The sequence below is a fragment of the Aedes albopictus genome, chromosome 2 (assembly GCF_035046485.1).
Source record: "Aedes albopictus strain Foshan chromosome 2, AalbF5, whole genome shotgun sequence".
NCBI lineage: Eukaryota > Metazoa > Arthropoda > Insecta > Diptera > Culicidae > Aedes > Aedes albopictus.
In genome coordinates this window covers 177,974,298-178,000,482 of record NC_085137.1, presented here as the reverse complement: position 1 = coordinate 178,000,482, position 26,185 = coordinate 177,974,298, and the positions used below count along the sequence as shown (strand labels likewise).

Here is a 26,185-nt window from a genome sequence, read left to right as displayed (position 1 = left end):
TTTACAGATGATGAAATCGGTGATGAGAAATCATTTATTGTAGTCAAACTCTTGTGATAGTGATCGTAAGAATTTTTTATCTTGACTTTATGTAAACTTAATTTTGTTCGTGCCTTGATCATCGGCGTGAAAAATGAAAATCGGCGGCGTGACAAACAGCGGCGTATGGCGCGCCGCCGATACCTCAGTCGGCGTCGGCGTGGGATAAAAAGTGTCGGCGGCGGTGGCGTGGCGCGGCGGCGCACAGGTCTACTTGGAAGCACAATTGGGATAGTATAACAAACAACTAGACAGAAAATTGGTCTCAAATTGGCTGACTACCAAATATCTCCCTGGAAGGTGTAATGCGACGAGCCGGGCTCAACAGCTGGGATACGATTTTCACGGAATCTGGTCAATTCGTTCTATTACAGTGCAACTTTTAAACTATTGTTGTATACTCGTCCGTATAAACAAAAGACAGCTCTAATGACAACTCAGGAAAACCTCAGGAAAAATCCGAGGAGAAATATCTAAGGGAATCGCTTAAAGAATTTCTGGAGAAATCTCTGAACGAATCCCAGCAAAATTCTGGAGGAGTTACCGGGACATTTCCCGTAAAGAAACCCCTGAAAGAATCCAGAAGGAATCCCGGCAGAAATCAATGGAAGAAGCCTGGAGTCCCTAAGATATCCTTGAAGAATCCCTGAAAGAATCCCGGAAGGAATCACAGGAAAGGTTAAGTAAGAAATCCCAAGAGGAATAACTGTAGGAATCCCAAAATAGTTCCTGAAGAAATCATCAAAGGAATTTCTAAAGGATTCCCAGTAAATAAAATCCAGAGAGAAATCCCTTGGGTATCTTGGGAAGTACCAATGAAGGCATCATGAGAGAAATCTATGAAGGAATCCCTGTAACAATCCAGGAGAACTCCCCGAAGATTATATGCATGAATCCCGGGAGTTATACCTTACAGAATGCCGGAAGGAATCCCAGAAAAAAAAAACAGGAAAAATCCCTAAAGGAATCCTGGGGAAATTCCTGAAGGAATCCCTGGAATATTCTTGGAAAGAATGTCCACTCCTCGGGAAGAATCAGCGAAAGAATCCCGAGAGGGTTCAAAGAAGGAATCGTGGGAGGAATCCATGAAGTAACTCCGAAGTAAAACCATGGAAGTGTTCTGAAAGAATCTCTCAAAGAATCTTGTAGCAATCCCTGAAAAATAATTAAAAAGAATAATTTTGAATATCCTGAAAGAAAACTCTAAAATAATTCCTAAAAAAATCATATAATAAATCCCAAAAGTAATCCCTGCAAGAATCCCTAAATGAATCTTCGGAAAAATCTCTAAAGGAAACATGGGAAACAACATCAAAAAAGAAATCATTGAAGTAATCCTAGGATGAATTGTTTATAGAATCGCTGAAGAAATCCCAGAAAGAATTTCTGAAAAAAATCCGGAAAAATCCTTAATCAATCCCGGGAGAAAACCCAAAAAACAATGGAAGAATCCCTAGAGGACTCCCTAATGGATTGCCGGAAAGCATCTCTGAAGGAATCCTGGAGGAATTCCCTGCAAAAATTCCGGGAGCAATCCCACGTCCAATCAATTAATGAATCCCTAAGGATCTTTTTAATCCTGAGGAAATCTCTGAAGAAATCCCTTAAGAATCCCTGGGAAGGATCAGTTGAGGAATTCCAAGAAAAATCGAGAAATGATTCCCAGGGAAAATCGCAAAAACCTGTGAGAAATCTATATGGTAATCTCGGATTGTTTATGGGATGGAATCCTTAACCAAATCCAAGGGAATTTTCGTAAGAATCCCTAAATGAATCTTGAAAGGAATACCTGGAAAAATGCCAGAAAAAATCCTTGAAATTCAATACATTTTCATAGACTTTTAGGGTTTTTAAAAATTGGTTCGTTCAACGGAAATGGTACAAAAAGATCATCTGCCATGGGGTAAGATGCCACTTAACCATCTAATACCCAACCCCACCTCTAGACGAGGTAATCTCGACGCTGTCTTCCGTCCCATGAAACCGTGGCATGGCCTTAAAGTACGTTCCTGGCCTGTACTCAGATTTGGCAACTATCTGGAAGTAGTCTTTCATTGGAAGTAGGTTAAGAGGAACCTAGCCGGATTATCTGAGTTCAGTCCCCATAAAGGCCTGTACCAAACTTCGTGTGGCCTCTTTGCTTGCATAGATAACCACCAGGATAATTTGGAAACTACTTCATTGGCTGGCATTGAGGGATAGCGGTTCTAAGGGGGACCCAACAGAAACGACTACTAAATACATAAACCATGTAATCGAGAGTGGAAAGCCAGATGGAACGGCGTTAAACCCTTTCGCGTGAGGAGGACTGGCCACTACGCGATCACGCGGTAGGAGGTTCAACAGGAGTCATCGGCCGAGGAAGGGCAGATGACTAGCGTGAGCCTCTCGCGGGCGCTGCACTGCAACAGGAGATCTACCGAAGATGTTGATAGTTACCGAACAGCTGGACGAGCTTATCGGCAACACGAGCGGGCGCTCTACCAGCAGCAAGGACCTGAAACAGGGCCTGCTGAAGCTCCGCAAATCGCTGTCTCTGGTCATGAAGGAGTATGATATCCTGGTCGAAAAACGGAGTGCGGCTGATGCGAACAGGGAGAAGCGGTCCACCCAAACGAACAGCTTCCTCTTCGCTGGCAACGCGACGATGCAGCACGAAACATGAAGCTCACAGGCACCGAAGCGGAGAGGTAAAACCGCCTTTACAGTTCTATGAAGTGTCCGACAGAGGCGGAGGAAAAGCCAAAGAAGATGGTAGTAAGAAAAGTGAAGTCAGCCCTCAAACGTGAACGGAGCGATGCGCTGGACTTCAAAACCGAGGTAGACACGTACGCCGAGGTGCTATGGGCCATGCGAGGCGAGAATCGGCTCTCATCGCTGGGCGTGAATGAAAAAAGCTTCCGGCGCACCAGGATTGGAGAGATGATGCTAGTGCTGAAGAAGGAGGCGGCCACGAAAGGCACCTTTTACAAAGCACTAACTCAAAAGATATTGGGCAAAAAGTGCAGGTAAGAGCCCTAACGGCGGAGGCGACTCTCCGGTGTAATAACCTGAACGAGATAACCGACGCGGAAGAGTTTGCAGCCGCGCTTTAACAGCATTGCGAGGTAGATGCATCAAGTGCACCGATCCACCTGCGAAAGGACTCCGCAAGCACGCAGATTGACACGATCAAGCTCCCCGTAGGGAAGGTGAACAACTTTACTGCAGTTGGCAAGATCAGGGTAGGTAGGCTGGTCAGTGTGCCCGCTCAGCATATGCGAGATGCCGGTGGCGTGCTTCAAGTGTTTAAAGCAAGGACAAGTCGTGGGTGTGTAAAAGCCCCGACAGGAACAAGCTCAAGGTCGGACTGGTGGTGAATGCGGCTAAGACAAAGTACATGCTGGTAGGTGGGACTGAGCGAGACAGGACAAGCCTTGGCAGCAATGTTACGATAGACGGGGATACATTCGAGGTGGTAGAAGAATTCGTCTACCTCGGTTCCTTGCTAACGGCTGACAATAACGTGAGCCGTGAAATACGAAGGCGCATCATCAGTTGAAGTCGTGCCTACTATGGGCTCCAGAAGAAACTGCGGTCAAAAAAGATTCACCCCCGCACCAAATGTACCATGTACAAGACGCTAATAAGACCGGTGGTTCTCTACGGACACGAGACATGGACGATGCTCGAGGAGGACCTGCAAGCACTCGGAGTTTTCAAGCGACGGGTGCTAAGGACGATCTTCGGCGGCGTGCAGGAGAACGGTGTGTGGCGGAGAAGGATGAACCACGAGCTCACTGCACTTTACGGCGAACCCAGCATCCAGAAACTGGTCAAAGCCGGAGGGATACGGTGGGCAGGGCATGTTGCAAGAATGAAGAACAACAACCCTGCAAAGTTGGTGTTTGCTAACCATCCGGTTGGTACAAGAAGGCGTGGAGCGCAGACAGCACGATGGGCGGACCAGGTGGAGCGTGATCTGGCGAGCGTTGGGTGTGACCGACGTTGGAGAGCTGCAGCTGCAAATCGAGTATTATGGCGGCAAATTGTTGATTTAGTATTATCATGAATTTGATGTTAAACTAAATAAATGAAAAAATGAGGAACAAGCTCTGCAGGAAGTATGAGCCGAATTATCCAGGCATGCGAGGAGGTCGAACCAACCGATGATAATGCAGGTTACTCAGCTAAACCTGAATCATTGTGAAGCCGCACAACAGTTGCTGTGGCAGTCAGTCTCGGAGTCAAGTACAGACATCGCCCTACTATCGGACCCATGCCGCATCCCTCCCGATAACGGAAACTGGGTAGCGGTTAAGGCCAAGCTAGTGGTGATCTGTACAACCATTCATTTTCCGGTCCAAGAAATGATTTCCACGTCACACGAGGGCTTCGCAATAACGAAGATCATCGGGGTGTACGACTGCAGTTGTTATGCTCCCCTGGAGGTGCCCGATAGACCAGTTCTCGTCTATGTTGAATTCGCTATCAAGCGCACTAGTAGGATTGAGCCCCGTGGTCATCGGTGGAGACTTCAAAGCCTGGGCGATCGACTGGGGTAGCCACTTGACTAACGCGAGAGGCTGAGCTCTGTTCGAAGCTATGGCTAGACTGAACGTGGATGTCGCGAACGTAGGCGACAGAAAAACCAACATTAGGAACGGTTTAGAGTCCATCATTGATGTGACCTTCTGGAGCCCGAGTCTAAACCCTAGCTCAGACTGGAGGCTCGGCGATAGATACACGCACACTGACCATCTGGCGAATTGATATAGGGTGGAACACGGAGGAAGCCGAAGGTCATTGACCGTCATCGGGGATGGCTAACTTCGCGCATTGATAAGCCGGCATTTGTAGAGCGATTGCTTATGGAGGCTAACACTGACGATCTATCCAGCGATGATCTAGTCGGAACCCTAAGCCGTTATGCCAAGGCTATCCTTACCCAGAAATGAACGCAAATCGGTATTCTGGGGGTGTCCAAAAATCGCAGCACTCCGCGCATCCTGCCTACGACCTATAAGGATAATGCAAAAAGCTCCACCGATGAGGATAGAATGGAGCGAAGGGTACAGGGCAACTAACATGACTCCTAACATCTCTGCCAGGCAGCCAACATGACTCCTTGGGGTGAACGCTTCTGCATCTCAGCTGCAGAATATCGTGAAAACGTTGTTCCCGCGCCACGATACAAAACCATGGGCCCCTGTCCCCTATGGTCAAGCCGGCCAAAGCGAGGTTACCTTGGTGATGAACGACGAGCTCATCTCAATAACGAAGTCGCTTGAAGTGGTAGAGGGAATGGGAATCCTCCAGTAAGGGTAAATGGACACACATGCTCATACCGAGCGTGTCTGGACGAGAAGGCCCTATGGCGGAGTGAACTTTAACTTGACACTACTTCTGTCAGGCCGTGGATGCTTTGGGTGGTATCTGCACAGATTCGGACATGCAGGCTCCCTACATGTTCAGAATACGCAGACTGCGACGTGACCGCGGATCATGTACTCTTTCAATGCCCACGCTTGGTGGATCAATGGTTGAGTATGCAAAAGATATGCGGCAGAGATATCACTCCGGACAATATTGTTGAAACATGTGCACGGGACAAGTGGGATTCCGTTACTTCCACCGTCTGCCAAATCGTACTTGAACTACAAAGACAATGGCGGGCCGACCAACAGCAAGTTGAGCTTGAGTCCAACGGGTAGTCTACAATACTGCCAGGACCTAAGCTTCCAGGTGAGAGAGGACAACTTAAGGCGGTAGCTGGTGGAACGCTTACCAATAGAGAGTACTCATGTACGGTCTCCCCTTTCTCGAAGTCATCCCTACCAGGCGTACCTCAAAGGTAAGGAAGAGAGAGAATGAGTTTATAGTGAGTCGAATCCCACACAACCCGAGGAATCATTTCTTGGGTATCTGATCAGCAGATGTTCGCATTCTATTGAAAAAAAAAACATTTTCCTATAGAAATGATTCAGTCTCATTCAAAATTAATTTTGTGTTCGGCCATTTTACCCCACCAGTACTTTTTGGACCATGTTCGTATTCAATTAAAGTGGTTTGTCGATTTATTCACTACTCGCCCAAATTCACGGTTTTCATTTCATATTTATTACGCATCTTCTGAAACATTGAAAGCAATCTAAAACTGCATGTCCATAAACTGTCATTTTTAAATTAAAAATTGTTCTAATTTTTTAAAAGTATATTTATTTTTCATTTTCATTTATATCACGGTATATTATTCTTTTATCGTGATAAAAACGAAAAACCACTGTATTTGATAAATAACTAATAGTCATTATAACCAACTCTTCAAGGGTTTCTTCTTTTGTGTACAGAGGGTTGTTGCTACATTGTCCAAGTATATAATATAAAAGTGCAATTTTGTTTATTCTGCACTCGTCCACCGTTGTTTTCGCATCTTCCTATTGCTGATAGTGCCACTGAATCATTTTCCCAGCTAACACTTCAAAACAGAGCGGGTTCAACCCGAAAGTGAAGAACCACTAGGAGCAATGGCTGCCACCGAGAAGAAAGTGTGTAAGCACTTTCGACGGGTTTCAACTTTTCAACTTACAGCGAAAGCGACTTGGTACGAAGGTACACTGCACCAAGCCACCGTCATCGTTCACGTCGTTTTGTGGCAGATTTCCGGTGACGAGGACGACAACGAAGAGGTCCTTCGTCTGGAGAATGGATTTAGCTACATTAGGATTGAGTGTAGTTTATGCTAACAAAGTGGTTTTTCACCCTTTGTGCGGTTCAGTACTACAGGAAATTAGATCCGTCTGGTGGAGATTTTGCAGCCTGAGTGAGACAAGTTACGGATTGCCTGGGAAAATTACGATAAGATGCCTTTGTCAGAGTTCCAGAAATGTTACTAATGGAGACACACACATTCCGGCTCTAAACAAGGCAATCTTTAACAAGCTGAATACAGGTGCTCTAGTTACCTAACAGTTGGACACACTGTCCTCAGTTTACATTTAATCTGTGCTCGAGGACGGTCGTACATCGAGAAGCCAGATTAATCCCCGAGTATCTCTTATTTACCACCAGGCCGGCATTATTTTTCTCATTATTCCACGTCGTTTAGCCGGCTGTAATCCTTAATCAACCAGCACACTGCCATGAGTCCAGTTCCATCCACGTGAGAATACCCCGTCTGCCATTTCCGTCGTCCTCGGTCTTGCTGTGTCTCTTCTATTAGTACGATGGGAAAAGCCCCACCGGACAGCAACAATAGATTACCTACATTCATTTTTCTCCGTTCGCCCTTTGGGGTTCGGCCCCATACGGCAGGATACTCCTTTGACCTGAATGTGTCCGTTGCTCTCTCTCAGTCGGTCGGTCGGTTGGTCGGTCCGAGTACCTACCGATCTACAAAGCAGAAGAGTGTGCCGCACAGTATGCCATCAGCCAACAGCAGTTTCCTTGGTTTTGATACAGCTCAAGCATCATCAGTCAGGATAATGCCTTTGTTCCGTTGCTCTCTTCTCGGTTCACCCCAACTCCCCTTGTTGGTTCCATCCATATGCCATCGTCGTCGTCGTAGTCGTCCTTACGCATAACCAACCGTAAGCCCTTTCATTTTTCCTCCGGCCGGCCGAGAGCCGAGAGCATTGCGAAGAGCGATAAGGATCATGGGTCCTCTATTACTTTATCATTATCTTGTAAATCCAGAAGTGGACAGTCAATTGGCAGGAAGGGATTTCTTCGCCCTGTTCCGGGTGCTTTTCGGTTGTACTGTGGGGCCGACGAGCGAAACACTTGATGTTTACGTTACACTAAATTAAATGGAGCTTCGAAAGAGTCGTCGACAATATTTTGCTACAGATTTTTTAATAAACGTAAATATTTTGATATTAAGGATAAGCCTTCTCAGGGATTTATCAGAAATACTTCAAGAATTTCTTCTAATTTTCCGTCCTCGAAGGTTTTTTTAGATAGGTCATGAGGGATTTATTCTGAAATTCTTCCAGTGATTTTTTTAGAAAATCTTTTATGAAATTTAAAAAAAAAATATGCCAAGGATTTCTTCTGAAATTATTCCGAGAATTATCTTTTTGAGCAGTGCTGAGAAAATTCCACATTCTGAATCTACACGCCAAACTGAGCCGAAACCCAAATTTTCATGAATTTAGGTGCTAATTAAAAACAATTTGAAGTTTGTATGGGATTCATTTTTAGAATTACCCTTTGTCGCATTTTTTACTGGGCAGAGCTCTTTGAAATTTATTTCAACCCTCTAATATCCAAATTTTTGATTTTGATCTAAACATCATTTCGTCGTCTAAAAACGATTTAAACATGTTTTGGAAGATGATTCTTTTCAATTCTCGATTTCGTGAATTTCAGTTTTTGATTTTTCTAATTTTCATTTTTGAATATCCCCACACTTTTATATTTTTTCCTGGAAGCAAATTTAGGGAACGGATTTTTTGAGATGAAAACATTTTGAGATTTTATGATTATTGTTGAAATATTATTATTTTATTTTTTTTTTCACAGAAGATTTTATTTTCCGTGTAATTTTAAGGAAAATAATTTTAGAGTGTATTCGATTCCCTTAAACTATTGAACAAAAATAGAATGATTTGGGAAAAATGTAAAATATTTTAATTGAAGCGATTCAATAAAAAATAAAAAATGATTTCTAAAAGGTGACTAAAACATTGATTTTTCAATGATTTTTAAAAAACAGAAATACGCTTTAAAATACACCAAAAACCATTTTGAGATATACAGAACAGTCCAAAATATCAGCCAAAAATATAAAAAATGATTTTCCACGAAACAAAAATTACAAAAATGCTCAAACTATACCCCGTCTAAAGGCGGGATTGGGTATTAGAGGGTTAAGTACCATAACAAAATTCTGTAAATGTGAAAAAATCAAAAGGTACTTTTTTGTAGATATGAAAAAATCTACATTTTTCAAAATTTGAAAACCCAATTCTTCAAGAATGCATGAATTTCTTTAAAGCTTCCTTAAGACTCATCCAGAAACTTTCAACTAAAAAAACCTAGAACACTTTGATGAATTCTACCATGGGTTCCTACCGATATTGTTCCATGGATTTCTTTAGAAAATCCTCCAAGGATGTCATTCAGAAGATTTACCGCGGATTCCTGCAGGAAGTTTTTTCGGACTTTTTCTATAAAATTATCCATGCATTGCTACAGAGATTCCTTCAGAATTTCATGAGTTTCCTGAGAAATTGCACTTTTCAAAAACAAAAATTCTGTATTCCTTTAGAATTTATGCGAAGGCTTTTATTAGAACATTTTCCTTCAATATTTTTTGCAAGGATTCCAAAAATTCTTAAATATTAAATTCGCCAAAGTTTGCTTTGAAAATTCTTCCAGGGAGTCCTTTAGAAATTTCTCTAGTTATCTCTTTCTTGAGATTCTATCCAAAATTAATTCATAATATCTTTCGAGCATCCTTTCAAAAGTTCGTCCAGGGAATCTTTAAGAAATTTCACCAGGGCTTCTCCTGGGATAACATTTGAAATTCTTCTAGAGCGTATATATGAAAATCCTTTTGGAGGATTAAGAAGTGTCTCCAGGTATTTTTATAAACTCTTCTGGGAATCCAGATGTTTTATATTTTTTTCTTTTTTCGGATGAAATTCCAGTGGTTCCTACAGAAATTTTTCGCGAACTTCTAATCCAGGGATTCTTGTTTTATTTTTCCTTCAGTGATCGTAGCAGGAATTCCTTCAGAAAATTGTGAAAAACCATATAGAGATTTTTTAAGAGTTTCAATAGTATTCCTGAAATTTCTTCAAAGATATCTTCAATGACCCTTTCAGTATTTTTTTTTTGGAAATATCAGAAAGGGATTTTTTTTCAAAAATTAAAATAAAAAATAATCGGAAATAAAATTGTCCTTTTAAAAATGCTGCGAAAATTCCTACAAGGCTTCCTCCAAGAGATCCAAGACAAATCCCTTCAGAGATTTTTGCATACATTCCTTCAAAGGTTCTTTTTGAAAATGCTTCTGCGAATCCGTCAGACTTATCTTCTGGGACTAATTAAAAGATCCCTCCAAAGGATGAGTTTTTTTTTTTAATTTCTAAAGCAATCCGATAAAAAATTTTGAAGGAGTTCCTGGAAAAACTCCAGAAAATAGCTATGGAGATCCGTAAAAGAAATTCTTGAAAATTCTCTGGAAGCATTCCTGTACTAAAATCATTGAGGCAATTTCTGATGTAAAATTTGGAGGAATTCCTGGAATAATCCTTGGGGAAATACCTGAAGGAATTCCCTGAAAAATCTCTGAAGGAATTCCTACAACAATTGTATGGTATACTTCTGTTGGAATAAACTTCAAGGAAAAACTCATGCGAAATTTTTGAAGAAATTTCTGAGTAAATTTCTTAAGCAACTTTTGGAGTTGTTTCCGAGGGAATTCCTGAGGAGATTTCTAACGGATATCCTTGAGGAATTTCTGAAGGAATCCCTCGTGTCTTAAGCAATCTTTGAGAAAACTCGTAGAGATATCGCAGAAGAAATGCTTCGAAAGACTTCTTGCGCAACTTTTCAAGATGTGAGAAAAAGTTGTGCTGAAATGTTTGAAAACCAAAGTGCAAACCAAAGAAAAGGATTATTTTTAATAACGGCATACCTGGGAAAACTGAAAAATCATCTTCAGATACTCCTAGAGTTATTTCTTGACACATCTTTGAGAAGTGCCAACCCAAGTAACACACATGTTATATAAAAGCTACGACAGCGCAAGTTTTGGTTGTATAGAAGTTTATTTTACGTTATTTCAACACAATGTTGAAATTACGTATAATAAACTTCTATACAACCAAAACTTGCGCTGTCGTAACTGTGAAGAAGACACGTAGGGTCACTAATATCCAAAACGACCTATGGGGAACAGGGGTGGTAGATCCTACCCTCTACGCTCACCCAAACATGCCCACCTGCGCGCCATCTGCTGTTGGTTCTAATTTGTAAACATCTTTTGTTTAGTTGTTTATAAACATCAACAATAGTAAAACATTAGCGTTTTTCTCTTCCTTTCGGTGGTGATGCTCAGTTTTTTAGGTAATTATTGAAATTTCTTGAGTTGTAGTGTTGAATTATCCTCATATTAAAGCACCAGAACCGCTCTGGGACTTGTATGCATTTCGTTTTCTCCCATATCAACCGATTCGAGAGCCGAGTGGTAGCGTGTGAGCCTAGTGATCTCAAGGTTCTTGGTTCGAATCTAATTGCCAACAGAAACTTTTTTTAATTGTAAATCGCGTCCATGGTAAAATTGAAAACATAAATCTATTGAAATGAAACGCAAATCAGTCTGCACAAATTTAGTGGCGTTGTGTATTTAAATTGACCCTCAGAATAGTAGTATCAACCGCAAGCTATCTTTCAGTGTGGGTTTCTTTATCCCGACGTCGAAAACTCCTCTATACATAACGGTACTTCCAAATTCCTCGATCGTTACAGTACCGCTACGCTAAGACAGATTAATCATGTGACTAATGAAAACAATCGCTATTTGGATTTGTGTTTCGTTAGCGCTCAAGACGAAGCTCCACTTATTATCGAGGCTCCGTCACCTTTGGTCAACGATGTCAATCACCATAAAACGTTAGTTATCACACTCCATGATCACCAGATTAGCTTGGCGCAATCGATCAGTTCGGTTTTTTACGATTTTCGTAAAGCATCAGAGCATTACCGAATACCTGGCAGCTATTCACTGGAATGATGTTCTCGATGAACGTGACGTGGACATTGCAGCGCGGACTCTCTCGCACATTCTGGGACATATCGTCGATAGGCATGTGCCTAAAAAGATTCGCGCCAACAATAGCCATCCATGGATAACTCGCGATCTGCGCAGGATGAAGACAACGAAACGAGCAGCACTTAAGCGTTATTCGAAATACCGGACCTTCGCTCTCCGTGAGCTCTATACCAGATTGAACTTGGCGTACAAGATCGCTAGTCGTCTGTGTTTCAATCGATATCAGCGCAAAATTCATCAAAATCTGAAGTCTAAACCGCAGGAGTTTTGGAGATTCGTGAATGAGAAGAGGAAATCATCTGGGCTTCCTACGACGGTAACTTTGGGCGAAAAGGTGGCATCCACACCAGACACCATTTGTCAGCTTTTTGCAGAAAAATTCTCGAGCATTTTCTGCAATGAAACTCATCCGGCAGCGTGTGTTGCTGAGGCAGCAAATAATGTACCTTTGGTAGAGGACACTTGGGCCAACTTCGTTGTCGATGCGACAATGATTTGCGATGCGGCTGTGCAATTAAAAACGTCCACGAAACCCGGGCCGGATGGAATTCCTTCCGATTTTCTGAAAAAGCACATTGAAAGTTTGCTGATTCCCATACTGCACGTGTTTAATCTCTCGTTGTCCAATGGAGTGTTCCCATCTATTTGGAAGACGTCTACGATGTTTCCTGTGTACGAGAAAGGCGATCGGCAAAATGTCAACAACTATCGCGATATTTCGTGTCTATGCGCGATCTCTAAACTGTTTGAATTAGTTTTGATGGACCCACTGCTGTCTCATTGTAAACAATACCTGAACGAAACGCAACACGGATTCATCCCGGGCAGATCCACCGCTACTAATCTTTTGTGCCTCACATCTGATATTGCTGACAGTTTTGCCGAAAAATCGCAGACAGATGTCATCTATACCGACTTGTCCGCGTCCTTCGACAAAATTAACCACGCCATCGCAACTGCTGAATTAACCTTCTGCGGTGGTTTGAATCGTATCTTACTGTGCGTAAACTAAGCGTCTCCGTAGGCGATTGCCAATCCACCGAGTTCTTGGCAACATCCGGAATTCCCCAAGGAAGTCACCTAGGGCCTCTGATTTTCCTACTCTATTTTAATGACGTAAACCGCATGCTGCGATGTCCTCGGCTGGTCATACGCGGACGATATGAAGCTTTACCTTTTAATCCGTTCCATCTCTGACGCCTTGAAACTTCAAGAAGATATCGATTCCTTCGCAACATGGTGCGCATTAAATCAGATGGCTATGAACACAAGTAAATGTTCGGTAACCTCGTTCTCCCGAATAAGTCAACCAATTCAGTTCAACTACAAGCTCCGCAACGTAACAATCCAACGCATCGATCAAGTGAAAGATCTTGGAAAAGCCTGGATACTAAGCTTACGTTTAAGCACCATGTCGCATATATCGTTGACAAAGCGTCTACGACCTTAGGATTAATTTTTCGCATCGCCAAGGACTTCACCGAAGTTTACTGTTTAAAATACCTGCATTGCTCCTTGGTCCGTTCAACCCTCGAATACTGCTCTGCTGTTTGGTATCCGCATTATCAGAATGGTTCTAACAGAATCGAATCAGTGCAGCATAATTTCATCCGCTATGCGCTACGTCTGCTTCCATGGCGTGATCCGCTACGGTTACCAAGTTACAGCAATCGATGTCAGTTGATTCGACTCGAAACTCTCCAATCGCGCAGGGATATGGCAAAGGCTATGCTTATTGCCGACACTTTGCAGGGAAGAGTTGATTGCCCTGCCATTCTGGATGCAGTTGACTTGAAAGTTCGTCCTATGGCCCTTCGGAGCAACGCGATGATTAGATTGCCCTTCCGACGAACCAATTACGGTCAACACACGTCGCTGATTGGATTGGAACGTGCGTTCAATAGAGTTGGTCACAGTGTACGCAAAATATGCCACCGCAAGCGAAAAATAGGCAACAAAGAAGGCACGACAACAACGCTTTGTTTTTTCGTTAACAGATAATTTATTTATTTATTTATTTATTTATTTATTCCATCTTCAACACTAGGTTGTACAGACTTTGGCTTAACTTAGATAACTTAGACAAAATCGCTCCCGAGTTTGTTCACCACAAAAACGGTAGGAATATTTGTCTCGTTCTATTCACATTGTGATTTTCTCATTGTTTTACAACTAAAATTCGACTCTGAGGATGGCAAGAGTCATAATTCGTCCAAATGCTCATGAATTCGATGATGTGGGTCGAAAATTTCAGCAAAAAAAAACGAAATACCGGCGCACGCACGGCAAGCTATATTTGTTTTATTTCCCTCATCGCTTGACATGCGTTTGTTGCGGAGTGCCTTTGTTATCGACATGCACCGCTTAGGACAAAGCGTTTGTTCTTGGCGTGATCCGTTGTTCATACCCTGGTTGGTCACCTTCTCGACTTCCACTTGCCCCGCCAATCGATGCGCCAAATATTCCGCAGATATTTTACGAACAATAACGAATTGTGATTTTATATGTTTTTTATTACGGTATTTGAACTTTTTGCATTTTTGTTTCTTTTGTGTCTTGTATTTCAAATGCATTTTTTGTTTTTAGTTTTTATAGTTATGTATTAGTCAGTGAATCAAAATTCAACCATCGCGCAACAATAATGACAATGTCGCAACCTGTATTTGTTGCGACAAACAAACCCATGCGACATAAGTTTGTCCCAACTTGAAAATAATGGGATTAACATCGTACACCACGAGTTTAGAGATTTTTAAGCCTTGCATTGCGATTTTCGAACGGTAACTTCGAGTCGGTAAACAGTGCAGCTCTGGTAAAGCTCTATCATCAAACAGTTTCGACTTTGGGTTAGCAATAATTGATTATTCACGAGTTGAAAAGTACGCAACAAATTCAGCTTCCGTTTTGTCTGCAACAAAAAAATTCGAGATCATGTCATTATCTGTTACCAGTAGGGATAAAGAGTAATCGTCGCACCTTCTTTGTTGCTTGTTTTGTGCCTCTTTTGTCTGACAATTCTCTTCACTGGTATTAGTTATAAGAGGTCATCATTGGGGCATAAGATGTCTGTTGATGTTAATAATAAATAAATAAATAACTGCAGAATACCAAAGCCCGGTATCATACCAAGACGAGGTATTGGTCGCTTACCCAAGTATTGAAAGTAATTTATTTTGGTATTTTGTGGGTATTGATAAAATACCTCAACGAGTTATTGGTTTGATGTTGAGGACTGCTTGGGGTATTACTCAATTATGGAAAAACCACTATTTGTGTGGAAAAGTTACCGATTATTATTTAGGTATTACCATACCTGATGTCATTATTCACGTGTTATGCATAGAATTTACACCAGTTATTATTTTAGGTATTTTACCTTTTGTGCAGGGCTTCCTAATACCTAATTCAGGTGTAGGTATTCGGTTTTCCTTACCTGAGTCTGGTACACTGAGGCAAAAAAAACTTAGGAAGAGCATAAGATCCCCTGAAGACTTGGCGACACTACGATTATTGCCAGCTATTGGTTTGGTGTTGACGACTGCTTGAGTTATTATTCATTTATGGAAAAATCACTATTTGTATGAAAAAAATGCCAATTATTGTTTAGGTTATTACCATAGTTGATGTCATTATTCACGAGTTATGCACAGAATACGCAACAGTTATTATTTTAGGTATTTTACCTTTTATGAAGGGCTTCCTAATACCTCATTCAGGTTGTAGGTATTTGGTTTTCCATACCTGAGTTTGGTAGGCTTAACAATAAACTTGATCAAGACGCAGTACACGATTGTGGATAGAGACAGAGGCATGCCTAGCGTTATTAGTGCTGAGGAAGTGATTAATACGATTGTGTTTGAAGTTGTTGGAGTATTTGAGTATACATGGAGCACCTTGTGACATGTGCAAATGAAATAGGGCTTTTTTCAGACTTTGTCCAGCTTTCATTCCGTGACATAAAAACTCAAACAAAATTCGTTTAGCATAAACTACCGATTTTTCCGGTGGTCGTCAACGGGCATAAAGCGTAGCCGTTAAAAAAGGCAGATCGTAAACTTTCAAAGCTGTAGGCGTAAACTGCTACGGACAATTCTCAATATGAAGGAGGATAATGATGTGTGACGAGGACGCACGAACCACGAGATGTATCGAATGTTAAAGAAACGAATGTTGTTAACGCATAAAATACGACAGATTTCAGTGAGTTGATCACCTAGTGCGAATGTCATAGCCAGTGACAGTTCAGTAACATATGACAACTGACTTCATTCCATTTATCCCCAAAGAATATTTCCTAAAGGCACCCATAAAAGCGTAAAACTGTTCGACATAATTAATACTCGTGAGTAACAGCGCACTCCACCACCACCCGGAAGATAGATTTCATCCAGATGAAGATAAAATCGCAATCATAGGGTTTACAGCAAACAAACATACGGGAAACCATCCCATCATCGTCACTCTCATCATCATGATCGTCAGTCTCGTCATGGTCCAGTTAGGGAATGGCAAATTCACATCGTGATGTTGATTCCGCCACCATACAGAGAAGAAGCTAGAATTAAAAGGACCAGATAAATGATTGTTCTGTGCGTCAGGAGCCGACGGCAGAAGGATGAAACGGAATTGGGGATTTCGATGGAGGAATCCTGCTCGGTCCTCTCTGTCAGTTCATCTCAACTCAGCTTGAGCTGTTGGAAGCACTCTTCGTCGACATAACAAATGGTAAATGTACCCGTCGTGTGATGCCACGCTCCTTGCTGGGTGGATTTGTTGATGGTGAGATTCGAGGTCACTGATAAGCTTAGCAGTGATTCTCCGGAGATCCTCGGGGGGCTTAGGGAGAGATTAATTGCTGCTGGCCATAATTGTCTGAATGGATCAGTGACGAGATTGGGCTTTGGGATTGTGCCGAAGATGTGAGTGGAAAATGTTGGTGATTTGTGGGGAATGTCACTATCAAATAAATGAATGGTCTGATAGCGCTATCTTTGGTGAATCAATCACTCTCGCATCGATCATCCTAACTCGTTTTTGCTTCCAATTCGATTAAGTTTCGATTTTATACTGGTTTAAGAAGTGGAGATTCTTAAAAATGTACATTAAAAGCTGTACGTTCATCGCTTATTGTGTCAAAATGGAAGAGATTCACCACTATGTTAAATTTGCACATTGAGCAGCTTAGAGAAGTTAATAATCAATAAACATTCAAATAAATAATAATGTACAAAACACAAAGCATCCCACACAACATTCTTAAGTCAAACAGAATCGAAGGCACCATCATAAAACCAGAATAAAACCATATTGTTTTTATAACAATTCTTTAAATCTCTTAAAAGCAAATTTATCATCAAATCTACGCTTTAGATACTACATACTTAACAAGGTCCAAACTCATTGCAAATTACTTTTGTGTTGGTTTATGTTTTGTTCGGAAAAAGGAAAATCCTAAAAGCGTGCAACAAAGCCTTTTGCTGGAATGTCTGTAATTATATCAAATCCGACAACAAACAGCAATTAGTAAAGCTTTGATGCTCTTACAAACGTAAGTCAACTTCTCCTTTGTTTCGCAATTCTAAGGCACATTAATCGATCCTCACTTGAATGCATTTGCCTCGATAGTAACAATTAATTATCCAACCACTTAAAGCCGGAAACTTGGGCATGAAAGTGCACTCGACCTGTGATGCATTAAATCTCAACAACAACTGCACCTGCTCTCTCCTCTCTGTGCAGCACACAATCCCTTAAGATCCAGCACAGGCAGCTTCACCGGATTTCCAACTAACCCCCACCTTGGCAGCAGTCCTTCCAGCAGCCGGAATGGGATATATTTATTTATGTAACACCAGATTCATCTTTTTCTCACGTGTTCACGTCAGGTCAGGTCCCCAACAACAACGCAACGCAAGGATGCTTCTTCTACGTTACTGTTGGGCCACCACCGGAAAACCGTTGCCGCTTATAGCCCATTGATAAATGGGTGCATAAACGTAAATATCTATAAGAGCACATATTCGCTTTCGGCGGAAGACGCCCGAGTGGTAAGCCATGAGCCGACAGTAAACACCGCACCGCTCCGCTAGCTGGAGTGGGATGTTTCACTTTTTGCATTCTCTTCAGGAGGCTCGAATAGTCGCCTTCGATGGGGTGACCTGTTAGGGACGCACGTAGAATACAACCCAGTCAAATGATAACTTTCACCGAAGACACCAGCCATCTATGTAATCTGGATTCTGAGCCACCGGAGGATTTTCTGGGTGGTGGGATCTTTGGTTTTCTACGGACCAAAAACTTGCAGTTCTACAGCCTTTTGATACGGTTTAGGACAGCTTCTTATTCTTCTTTATGGCTCTACGTTCCCACTGGAACTTAGCCTGCCTCTCTTCAACTTAGTGGTCTATGAGCACTTCCACAGTTATTAATTGAAGGGTTGTCTTTGCCTGCCATTGCATGAATTTGATTATTGTGGCCTCACAATTGTGAGGCGAGTTCAATGATATACTATGCCCAGTCGAGAAAAGTTCCCGACCGGAACGGACATTGAACCCGACGTCTCCGGATTGGCGATGCAAAACCTCATCCACAAGTCTCTCGCGAAGATAACCGGCGATGATAGGAGCTACCTTCTCAAAGAGATATGCTGGCTGAGTCCTCCGTATAGCGACTGGAAAGTCATTCGATAATCTTTTGAAGTTCCTTTTCTCGACCTCAAGCGTTGGCATGTTTTCACGTTTCAAAAACTCTGACAAACCGAAAGGAATGGAATGAGAAATCTTCATTTACGTAAAGTGAAGCGGTCATTCAAATATTGGAAGGATACTTCCTCACGTAAGGATTAGCGAAACATTTCCCGAATGTGGACAGGTTAGTTTGAGCTGATACACAATTTCCTTTCGGGACAAAGCGCAGAAAAGTGAAATTCCCATACAAATGGCACAAGTATGACTCTCCAGAACTCCTATATTTCCCAACAAAACAACAATTGTTCTTCCCTATCTGGAAGAACTACTCTTCAACTTTTTATTTCTAGCTTTGTATACCTTGGTGAATTGGAAATGAAAAATATGCGACAGATAAAACTTTTTAATGTTTTACGGATTTTGTCCAGTTTTTGCTTAATTTGTTATGGTAAATTTCACATGCAACGTAAACGAGAGTTTGTTTAAGTACACACATGAAAGTTTACATAATGGGTTAATTATTATAGCAGTTAACATTACATAAAACAAAGACTAAACAGATGAAAAAAAAAAGCAAAACTGTTAAGGGGCTGTCCATAAACCACGTGGTCATTTTTTTGGGACTTTTCAACCCCCCCCCCCTCATGACAACGTGGTTTATGGACAGCCCCTAATGCTCCACAGCACAATTGTGTTGGTTCGTCACGAAAGGGATATGGGAGGTCAGAGCATATATGTACTTTGCGTTTGTCCGCAATATGAAACTTCCAGCCAACTTCATGGCATATCCGGGAGTATTTAGGATACCCTTGGTGACGAACTAGCAGTTATGAACGCTTTAACCGATTTTTTTGTCAAATAAATTAGAAGAGGTTTGTAGAACCATCATAGGGAAATGGGTCATGGGTTCCCAACACGCTTTCAGAAGTATTTTTTAAGATTTTTTTAGAGTCGTCATCAACAATTTGTTCACAGATTACTTAAGAAAACATTCCATATTTTTTCTAAGTTATTCTTCTGGAGATTCCTCCAGGTACTTCTTTGGAAATCTTCCAATAATTCTTTAAGAAATTCTTCAAGGGGCTTCTTCACACACTCGTATTGGTATACCTTTAGACTTTTTCCAATGAATTCTTTCTCATAAAGCCTTTCATAGTTTCCATTAGAACTTCTAGCAAAGTTTTCTCCAGAGATATACTGGGAAAATTCTCCGGGCATTATTTCATGAAATGCTTTAAGGATTCCTATGGAAATTGGTTGAGAAATTCTAACTACTAACTACAACTACTTCAGAAAATCTTCCGTGCATTGCTTCTAAAAATGCTGCATAAACATCTTTAGAAAATCCTCTAGAAAATGCTTTCAAATATTTTTCCACGGATTTTTCAGAAACTCATCCTGGGATTGTTTATAAAGGCCTGGCATGAATTGCTTTAAAAATGTTTCTGTGAATTTCTCCAGATTTGCCCTCTAAAACTCCTCCAGACATTCCTCCAGATGTCTATTCAAGTACATAGAAAACATTCCATGGGCTTTCTCAGGAATCTTTTCGAGGATTGTCTCGGAAAATCATTCACGAATACCTTCAGAAGTTCTTCCAATGATTCCTTTAGGAAATCAGAAATTCGGATATCCTTTCAAAATTTCTCTAAAGTTTTCTTCATAAATTCTTCCAGGGATTCCTTTAAAAATCTTCAAGGAAAGCTTCTGAAATTCCTTCTTATATTTTATAGTGGATTCCTCTAGAAAATCATCCATGAATATCTTCCAGTTTTACTTCATGGATTCCTTTTAAAGTTCTTGCAGAAATTCTTTTAGAAAATCTTCAAAAATAAACAACTCACGGTATTTCTGTAGAAAATTTAAGAAATTTTTCTTAAAAAAAATCTCTAGGGATACACGGTGTCAAAATCTCGGTTATTATGGAACTTTCATGTATCTCGATTTTCTCTTCGAAAATGAGTAATATTTTTGCTACATTTTTATAATCGGGAGACTAGAAAATTTTTCATTGGTGAAATTGTTTCCATACATTTTGTATATGACGTATTAAGCTTAAAACTGTATTTTCTCATTTTCCCGATGGAATATTTTCAAAGTTTCCATTTTTAAAATATAGCGAAAATGCTGGCATTCTTTTAAGAAAAATTAAAAGTACACGAAAGTTTGAATTCGAAATGTTGACACCGTGGGATACCTTCTTCACAGATTTCTAAAAGGACTCCTTTTGAAAGCCTTCAATGGATTGCTTCAAAAACTCATTCGGAAAATCTCCAAGGGATTCCCTTTGAAATTTATGATGGAATTTGTTTTGATTTTTTTTTTCAGAGAACTATCCAAGGATTCTTATGGAAATTCTTCTAGAGGTTTCTTGGAAATTCTTCCACGGCTTCCTTTAGAAATTCATGCAGATACGCTACAATGAGCTCCTCTAGGAACTCCAGGAATTTATCCAGGTATTACATCTTGGATTACAATCTTATCTCATGAAGGTAAGGATCTCCAGGAATCTCTAAAGGGATTCCTTCAGAGCTTATTACTTAATTCAAACAGGGGTTTCAGCAAAAAATCATACAGAGATCATGGATGGGAACACTTATTTCAAAAAAGTTACACTCACTTGCTATTCTCTCAGCTCAGAAATGGAGGACTTCTACCTTGTAGTTTTATCTCAAAGTTTGGGTCATACCACAGACCGAAGTCGGTAGAGTACTATGATGGCGACTGTCCACACGATGAGTGTAAATTACACTCATTTCGTGGAGAGTAGTATCCATATCACTGTCACAACTTTGATATACGTGTACGACTATATTTATTCAGAAAACCTTCAGATAAATGTTTGAGGAGAGTTCTTGACGGTTTTGGAGTGGTCTGTAGTTGGTTCTTCAATCCCCCAACACGATTAGAAAGTTCCTTAGGATTTCCAGAAATAACCAAAGTAGAGCGTCCTCGCGATGACTTACACGCTAACGCCGCTCAGCACAAAAGTGCATAATTTCCAGACTACACCAAAAATGTGTAACCCTTGCACATTCACAAAATCAGCTCCTGTGTCCGCAAAATAGTTAAATTCGCAAAAATGTTTGTACAGCAATCTAGCTAGGTTTACTAGTGACCTTGGAAAACAATAAAAAATCGACATTTCGCATCTAGACGAGCGTACGAGCTGTTTTTTGAGAATGTGTAACTGTAACACATTTTTGTGTGGTCTGGAAATTATGCACTTATGAGTAGGGCTTACACATTTTAGTGCTGAGCGGTTTTACTGTGTAGAATCCCCTTTCTGCCTGGATAGCAGTGGGCATAATTCTCCGGAATTCACTAATTATAACTCGCGACATGAAACTAGTTAACCGTATTTAAACACCTTTATTATACACTATACATATATTTACAACGGACACTTATATTAAAACCCCATTTATTGGGTAGTTGGCCTTGGACCTCCTTCGATATCCGCAGAGACGGTGATTTAGCCAACCACCAACAGAAATTGGGTAGTTGAGGGGTTGTACAGGGCCAGGAGTTCCATATAGGGTATCGCGCTACTTGGGCGGTGGCTTCTATATTCGTCTGTTTTCCACTATAACTCAGTCAATTTTGAACCAATTGACTTGAAATGTTGTACACGGGTAGATACTATACCTATCTCACTGCATTCCAATAATTGTGTCAATTTGTTCAAATTTGACTGAGTTATAGTGGAAAACAGACGAAAATAGAAGCCACCGCCCAAGTAGCGCGATTCCCTAGTTCTATTTCTGCAGCTCTAAGCCCACCTGTGTGGTGGAAAAGGCCTTCCCGTTTTCTTCCAGGCGTAGAATACTAACTCGCGGTTTTGGTTTAAGGATATACATCCCAACACTTTGTTGAACTAGTATTTACAATGTTTAAACAGCCTGTAGCCGCCGACCATGGCGGTTGGATATATGCGGTTGAATATATCAAGCCTAACTTTACGAAACATCATATCTAACAAAATCCATGAGCGGAGAAAATCGAAGAGGAAGTTCGATGTTCCCATAGCAACACATACATTGAGCATTTCGGAAACGTGAAAAATTCGGGTATTTTTTTACAAATCATCCTCAAATCTGAGTAATACAAGTAGTCCTCAACGAAATTCAGCGCCACATGTGAAAATTATTTTTTTGTTTACATATGTTACATACGGTGTTTGGTAAAGTTAGGCTTGATATACTCCATATAGACTATTTTTTCGATAGTATACTTCTGAGCTGAGAGAATAGCAAGTGAGTGTAATTTTTTCTAAGTGAGTGCTTCCATTTCTGACAGAGATCCCTCATGATTCTTCCGGATGTTTATTATCAAACATTCCTCCAGGATTCCCATCGAGGATACCTGTAGCAATACCCCCTCAGGTTCTTCCAGGGATGCATCAGTAAATTTATCCCAAAATGTTTACTAGGAATTTCTAAACACAAAAATAAGCGGGATGAAAGAGAGGGCATGTGCCACTATTAGCTGGCTACGCAAGTGCTCCCTTGCTGTTTGAGTACATAGAAAATAATTGATAAAGCTATAAATGTTTCCAATAATATTTAATTTAATAAGGTCGATAAACTAGAAAAACTTAAATGTCTCAAAAACCTTCTTCCCATTCGACGAGCTACGACGTCAACGTTGCCAAAGCAAACAGATGAAGCCCTCTATTGCCAGCAGCCAGCGGCGCGGCAGTGAAAAGATGTGTTGTACTTTCCAGCCAGCCAGCCCCCATCCACGACGAGTGCCATCTCAGCCCGACTGCTTAGCAACTTCTATAGAAGTAAAGGATTAACAGCTCAACCTCAGCCAGCTTTCGAACGCTTATCCTGTCGGCCTGATGCCATGGCTGCCATAAGTTGTAGGAGTAGGTAGTGTGGGTAAATCTATGCACATTGCACACCTACCTGCCGGAGTGTGGTGATTTTTCTCCCCGTTCAGCAGCAAGTACTCCGGAAAGGATGACGTGCCGGACCTCCAGCTGCTGTTTCCGCATGTGACAGACACACCGTAATCGGCTTAGTTTCTTACTGTGTCGTAGGAACTTGAGCTGTATGGTGGCAATCCTTCAGTTGATGACCTGAAAAAAAGGAAGAAGAGAGAAACAGGAATGAGAATCGGAGGATTATAAATCGAAGTCACGTTTAGAAATGTGCGTCAAATTATTTTTATAGTCATTAAACTTATTGTAATAATTGTTATATTTTAATTAATTGTCAAACTATCATGTTGCTTTAGTTTGTCAATGGCAGTTCTCCAACGTCGGTCACGCCCAATTGCGCACCACGCCCGCTTACACCAAATTTGTAGAATAATTTTTCAGAATGCCCGTATCATATTCTGTCTACCAAACTGGACAAAACTGGACAAATATAGCTTTACCATACCTTACCGGTCAGACTAAGGGCTGAGTGGAATCTGCTGTACAGAGTAGCCACCTCCATTCTACTCGGTCCATGGCTGTGTATCACCAGTACCGCATTCTGCGAAGGGTCCATAGATCGTTCTCCACTTGATCAACCCACCTAGCTCGCTGCGTATCACATCTTCTTGTACCGAACGGATGACTCTCGAGAACTATTTTATTCGGGTTGCTATCCGACATCCTGACGACGTGACCCGCCCAACGTAGCCTCCCGATTTTCGCGGTGTGGACGATGGTTGGTTCTCCCAGCAGCTGATGCAGCTCGTGGTTCATTCGCCTTCTCCAAGTCCCGTCTTCCATCTGCACTCCGCCGTAGATGGTATACGCAACATCTTCCACTAGAAAACTCCAAGGGCGCGTTGGTCCTCTGTACGTAGAATTCATACGAAGCATAGTGGACTACCAGTCTAATCAGCTTTTGTAGATAGTTTTCGTGTGACGGCGAAGTTTATTCGATCGTAGAGTGCTGCGGAGTCCAAAGTGAGCACGATTTCTGAACCGCCCTGAAACGCCTTGAAACGCTTTGAAACGCCTCCAAAACTCCCATGAAACAAAATAAGCCTTTGAGCCCCCCCTTAACATTCTTGAAACGCATTGAAACGCCTCGAAACGCCTTTAAACGCTTTGAAACGCCTATGAAACCCCTATGAAACCCCTATGAAACCGGCGAGAAATTCACCTGCAAACCTCTGAAGCCCCCTAAAACCCTCCTTAAAACGCTTTGAAACGCCTATGAAACCCTCATTAAATCTGCGTGAAGTTCACCTGCGAAGCTGTTAAGTCCCCTCAAACTCACCGGAAACCTCCAAAAATTCCTTCAGAAGATCCTTGCGAATTCATCCAGGAATCCCTTGAAAATTTCTTCAATAGTTCCTTGGAAATTCCACCATCAGTTCTTAAGAACTACTGCAAAAATTTCTAGGCAATTTCTACAAAAGTCCCAGAGAGTGTAGTGTTTCTTGGAGCTCCAAGGAAATTCCTTTATGAGTTTCATGGAAATTTCTGTACAAGTCCCAGAGAATTTCTCCAGAAATTTCCCGAGAATCCCTTCATGGATTCCCCAAGAATATCACGGGAATCCCCTTAGAAGCAACCGATGTATTGCTGCAGTAATTGTATTAGAATCCCTCCGGAATTTCTCAGGCAATTTCCCTACGATTTTTTTTAATTAACTACATAAATTATCCGGAAATTCCATCTACAACTTTACTTCACAAGTCTTCCGAAAACTCCTCCAGCATGGTTGCTCGGATTTATTTCCAAGAGTTTATCAAAAAAAAATCCGGAAATTCTTCCAGAAGATCCTCGGGAATTCATCCTTAAGCTCATAAGGAATTCCTCCAGAAGATAATTGGGAATCTCTACAGTAGATTCTCGGAAATTCCTTAAGAAGTTCCTCGGGAATTCCTCCAGCAGTCCCTCGGAATTTCCTCCAGAAGTATCTCGGCAATTCTTCAGGAAATTATCGGGAATTCTTCCACAAGTTCTTCTTGAATTCTCCCAAGGATTTTGCGGGAGCTCTTCCAGAAGTATCTCGGGAATTCCTCCAGGAGATCCGCGGGAATTCCTAGTGGAGATCCTCAGGAATTCCTCCAGGAGTTCTTCGGGAACTCCTCCAGAAGTTGCTTAGGAATTCCTCCAGAAGATCCTCGGACTTTCCTCCAGGAGTTCTTCGGGAATTCCGCCATGAGTTCTTCGGAAAATTTCTCCAGGAAATCCACAGGAATTCCTTCTGGAGATCATCGGAAATTCCTCTAGGAGATCCATGGGAATTCCTCTCAAAGATCTCAAGAAATTCCTTCATCAGTTCTTCAGGATTTCCAACAGGAGTTTCCCGGCAATTTCTATAGAAGTCCCCGAGAGTAAATCTTGAAGCTACCATGAAATTCCTTCAGGAGTTTCATGGAAATTTCTCCAAGAGTCCTCGAAAATTTCTCCAGAATTTCCATGAAATTTACTTCAGAAGTTCACCAAGAACTCCTCCAGCAATAATGCATGGTTCTCTCCAGGTGTTCCCAAGTATTTTTCATGTTTTTTCTCGAAAATTCCTAAAGAAGTTCCTCGTATTTACTTCCACGAACTCTATAAAGAAATCCGAAAAGTCATCCAGGAGTTCCATGGGTATTTCTCCCGGAATCTTTCGGAAATTCCTCCAGTACATCCTCGGGAAATCGTCCTGGAGTTCATCGGGAATTCTTCCAGGAGTTATTCAAGAATTCCTCCAGGAGGTCCTCGGGAATTCCTTCAGGAGTTCCTCGAGAATAATTC

The 26,185-nt window shown here is 41.4% G+C and overlaps 1 protein-coding gene across 1 annotated transcript in view; it reads right to left on the bottom strand.

Annotated features, from left to right (window-relative positions):
• Nucleotides 1-23,569, bottom strand: part of LOC109397556 (protein amalgam) — a 295,277-nt gene extending 271,708 nt beyond the window's left edge. Inside the window, exon 1 of the mRNA XM_062850781.1 lies at nt 23,400-23,569. The gene's annotated coding sequence lies outside the window, so the exon portion shown is untranslated. The remainder of the gene's footprint in view (nt 1-23,399) is intronic.
• Nucleotides 23,570-26,185: the final 2,616 nt, after the last annotated feature.